The 5262-nt window shown below is 37.0% G+C and overlaps 1 long non-coding RNA gene across 1 annotated transcript; it reads right to left on the reverse strand.

Moving 5' to 3' along the window:
- Positions 1-2701: 2701 nt before the first annotated feature.
- On the reverse strand, positions 2702-4998 carry LOC110279247 (uncharacterized). Its single transcript, XR_002372312.2, has 4 exons — positions 4850-4998; positions 4704-4758; positions 4489-4617; positions 2702-3018 (listed from the first exon to the last, which is right to left on the reverse strand). It is a non-coding gene; the product is annotated as an uncharacterized LOC110279247 (long non-coding RNA).
- Between the last annotated feature and the right edge of the window lie 264 nt (positions 4999-5262).

A 5262-nucleotide genomic window follows, 5' to 3' on the forward strand; every position in this document is an offset into this window, starting at 1 on the left:
CGTCATGAACTGGGTGATTTGATGATGTTTAAAGACAACCATGGAAATGAATTTCACGTTATGTTAGACAAGGTTGGTAATAATGAATTTCTTTTTGAGGGATTCCGTTCTATGGTTTCCGCCTATAATATCAGGCACGAGGCTTGGTTGCACACCTACTACCAAGGTGATGGCACTCTGTGCATCTCCATAAGGAACTTTGATGGATCCCACATTGTTTATCCAAGACCACATACTCGAAGCAACTCAACTGGTCCAACACTGATTAGCATGGATCCACATCGTCCAGGCGCCCTTTCTCGTGATGTGTTTTAGACGGGCGACGTGATACCTCCATTTGCCCTCGGATATACTCCTCCCCCCTCTCCTGTACATGGCAACACCAATTACAGTCCAGAATACCAAACCAATAGCTTTAGTTGTCCTATATATTTTGCTTCCACTGCTTCCCATGCAAGTCCGATTAGCCAAGTCGACATCGGTTCCCCAAGGCGAGCACAGAGTCCACCGGTTGCACGAGGTAACGACCGCATTTAATTATCTTAACCATTAGGGTCGTATTTGTCTGTATCCCACAAAAGCAGGTGTTTTTTTTCTGGGGTTAACTAAGCATTACAAGTTGCTGATGATATGTTTAGATGCAGATCTTGGCAGCTTCTCTAAGTGGATTCGTCGCTAAAGTTGTTTTGGATCCTGCTTTGCGACCAATGATGCTCCCAAGCATGTCTAATCAACGTGTCATTTTCCTGTTCTACTTTTTGCTGTTTCCTGAATGGTGCTTTGCCATGTTGTGGGTAATTTTTTTTATTTCATCCCCAGATTTATGATCAACGGCGCTTCAACATTTTATAGTTTCCCTGACCGGGATGGATAATATGCTGTATACCGCAAATAGCCATCATTTCCATCTATGTATCTAAATGCATTAGTGTTGCATGTGAAGTTAGCTATGCATGACCTACACGTTGATATGCATATCTTCATAATTATTATTTAAAACAAACTTTCAATTCTGATTCTGTTCGAACTTAGCAGCGGAAAATTTATGAGACAATTTATTTTTGTCTCATGAATATCAGAAAATAGAACACAGCAGAGAAGAGAGAAGCTAACACCAGCATGTATCCTGGTTCGGTTGCCTTGTGCTATGTAACCTACATCCAGTTTCCTCCACAATAATGGAGGAATTTTCACTATAGTTAAAAGTATTACATACACCAATTCCACAGGATTTGACACAATCCTTTCACACTCAAGTTTTAACCTAACTTGACATTGGCTATGCTAATACCTAACTCTTTACTATTAGTGCTAACCCAACTAAGAAAGGGATACCTCACAGGTACAAGATACAAGACACATACATACCTAAAAAAATCTGAAAACAACTATAGGCTTTTCTCTCAAGTGTATCTCTCTGCCTCTTTCCACTCATGGCTTTTTACCTGAGCTCTTTTATTATGCCTTTTCACTCAAGAAATTACAGAAAGATAAACATTGAAAAGTAAATTACAATCTATAAAACATGAAAGAGATTGACTTCATCGATTAATAGCCTCTTTGCTATGTGATAAACCAGATTTGCAAGCCTCTGATTTAGTTCATCAATATTGGCCGAATGCTTCTATGAAAGAAAGCATTATCCAAGTAGAGGAATTTCTTCAAGGAATTCTTTACAGAACACAACTCACCAAACTTTTGGTTTTCTCTCCTTGGTCTCTGAATGAACAGCAAGACTTCTTTTATCTCCTTGCATGTTGCTTGGTTGCTCTTCCTAGGTCAACTTCTTGAGCCTTGTGTTTCACTAACCTAGCCGTTCACTTTTTTCCAGTAATCCTCAAAATAGGAACTTTACTTCTGACTTCCCTATCTTGACCGAAAGCCACATTATCAGCAGAAAATGATTTCTTCAATAGTAAACCCAGATCTTGACTATTGAAACACAACTTGGTCCCCAAGACATATTTTCAACCGTTGATGCACAACAGTGAAGAACAGAAATCCTATTTTCCATATAACCCAAAATGGAATGGCAGAGAGTTGAAGATGAATAGAAGAAAGTGTGACGTATGTATAAGGAAATGGGTTACCTTTAACCTTTACCTAAACTTGATTTGGTTTGAAATGGTTGATTAGACCTCAACCTTTCTTGCCTAACCTTCTCTTTCTTTTCTCTTCTTTGAATAGCTTAGGAACTAAGCACTTTCTCTTGCTTCTGTGATTTGACTGAGACAGAGAAAAAGAACTTGCTTTGGAAGCAAGATGGAGGGGTTTGTTGAAATCAAATTGGGCTTGGATCGGATTCTACTCAAGTTCAGCCCGTTGGTTCCTTGCCTTTGCTTCTTGAAGAATTTTACTTGAGATGGACAACTTGGGCTTGGTTTATTTTCACTGACCATTCAACACACCAGCAGATTTCTTTTGTTTAACATTGGGCTTGTACTTCACTTATTTTTGGCCTGTATCACTTAACCAAAATAATCAAAACTAGTTTGGGTAATTGGCCCAATAATCAAATATTTATCATCATTAATTATTTTAGTTAATTTCTTAACTCAATATATATATATATCCTCTAAAATAAAATGAGTACATATAATAGCAGAAGAATTATAATATGCTAGGAGCCTTGAAAGAGAGGAAATAAAAATCGCGAAGTAAAAGCGCAACGCTCAAGGTACGAGTTAACTTACGTACTAAGAAAACCATAACTATTAGACATAAGATAATAGAAGTAGGAATAGAGTGCCAAAGATACAAAATAACAAGCTCCTAACTCAGCCTGCGAAGTCAAGACTGGCCGGAGAATATTTACACATATATATATACATATCCAAAACCCAAAAGTACATAAACACAATCCTGCCTCTCCATAAACCTCTAAGAGGATCAAAAAGAATAAGTCATGCAGAGAGAAAGCTAGGTACATATATATACATCACTATACAACAAAATAAACCTAGTAATCACTTTGCTTCAAGAGTCCAGACGCCTAACGAGATGCCTTTCGACCTGCATCTGAAAAACAACAACATAGTATGGAATGAGAACCAGAGGTTCTCAGTATGGTAAAGGTGCCACACACATAGTATATAAGGTCCTGGGAATGCCAAAGGCAATCCTAGAACGCCGACACTCAGATTATAGAGTTTAAAGTATTAAAAAGAAGCCATAAAAGGTGGTTTTCTAAGAGTACCTAAACCTAACTTAGCTTAATCTTACATCTAAGTCTCATACTGCCATTTTTCTCCATACCCCCAACTTCATCATGCATTTCACAGACATTTAAACAGATAAAAGCAAGCACAGGAAGGTTACAAATACTGCAGGTAACAAATATACATTTAACATGACAAGTACATTTAGGCACATCCAAATAAAGCATAAGCAGGTAATTCAAGTAATATACATATGATGCATGCCTGTCCTATGGCTGATGAGGCTCATCTGTCGGTTATCCAGCCAACCCGACAAGTCTGAATTGTCCTTAGACTGTCCCCCGACGTGCATCCCCAAGAGTCTATGCATAACTTTTTCTCAAATAATCAATATTGCTCAATGGGGGTAATATTCCCGGGAATTTATATAGTGCCCGGTCACACTTACGTCGTAGGGTCAACAGAGTATCGAGTTTTCAACCTGCTACACGTGGTGGCAAGCCACGACATTTGATCTAGGGAATCTCGTATCTCAGATTATTCAAATTCATAAGCCATATAAACAATTCAATTATAATTCATCAACATCCACATCATTCTCAATCGCATTTCATCACATTATACGTCAATCATATTCAATCCTTAACCTTCGTTATCACGCCTTCCATTCCGTCCATCAATAGTTCCAATTCAGAACATAATTCATTCTTTTCTAAATAAATCAAACTTAAGACATGCTCATTTCTTAATAACTCTAAATCAAATCATATAACCCTTGAATCTAAATCTTTTTAAATAATCATATAAACAAAATCTCTAATTTTTTTTATAAAATTTCGGCAGCATCTCCTCTAAAACTCGGATTTTGCCACCCATTTCGGGTCCAAACTTGCTTTCTTTTCAATTCAACATACCCTTCCTCATCATCATAACAGTCACCACAATAAATCTACCTCAGATCAACAATTATACTCATACAATATTCAAATCCAACAACCAAAATTCAACTAAGGATCATAGTTCACTAATCCTAGGCTTCTAACACAAAATACCTCAAATCAATAATTCACCAAATTATTAGTTAATCAACAAGCACCAAACCAACCATGTTCATCAACAATAACATTCAACCATAATTCTCTCCAAATTAACATAACAACATTCACCATCCAAAATTAATAACTAATTATTCAATAAACTTCAACCAAATATATTCATCGACAAATTACTAAACATTAAACATACACCTGCATTCCAACTTATCCTATGGTCATCTAGCCTAAGTTTTCACAGAACATTATATATTAAATGTAAGAAACCTAAATCATACCTTAGCCGATTCCCAAGTATTATTCCAAGACAATTTTCCTAAAAGAACACAGCCCTCAAAACCTCAACTAATCTGCTTCCTCCAAGTTTTAGTATTCACAATTTCAAGCTCCAATTATTTATTCACAACCTAATACATTCATAACACATATATATCCAATGTAAAACTCAAAGCTCAAATTCAATGAAATTAAAATAAAATTATCGTATCCTCACCTTACCCAAGCTTCACATAAGCAAGAGTAAACGTTTTCCTCAAGTTAATTGGATCCTAAAACATCAGAAATCAAAGAAATTCAACATTCCCACTTAAAATTCGAAAATTAGGGGAAATGAAGGCTGAGTGTAAAATAATGAGTTACCTATGAAATTGTTCCGGTAGAAATGTAGAGCTCGATGCGGTGAACGCTTGGCCGCAAACAGTGCGGCAATTGGAGCTCGGACGGAGAAGTTACGGGGATCGGAAGTTAACGTAACAATTTGACATTCTTTCTTTCCTCTCCCTGATGCTCTTCGACGCTGCCAAAAATGGGGAGAAGAAGAACGTGGGTTCACTTAAAGGGCTGGTCCAGTTGGGCTCAAGGCCTGGTTTGGGCCCGGTTTAACCGGTTTGGCCCGTTCGATCTAATTTTGGACCAATTTCTTTGAAATTGGTGTCAAAATTCTCGTTTCGATAAGCTCTATCCTATTTTGATATAATATTCACATTTCTAATCCTCCTTATTAAAAACTAATTTATTGACTAATTATCTACTAATTTAACTGGGGTTTACAT

This window comes from Arachis duranensis, chromosome 3, assembly GCF_000817695.3.
Source record: "Arachis duranensis cultivar V14167 chromosome 3, aradu.V14167.gnm2.J7QH, whole genome shotgun sequence".
Taxonomy (NCBI): Eukaryota; Viridiplantae; Streptophyta; class Magnoliopsida; order Fabales; family Fabaceae; genus Arachis; species Arachis duranensis.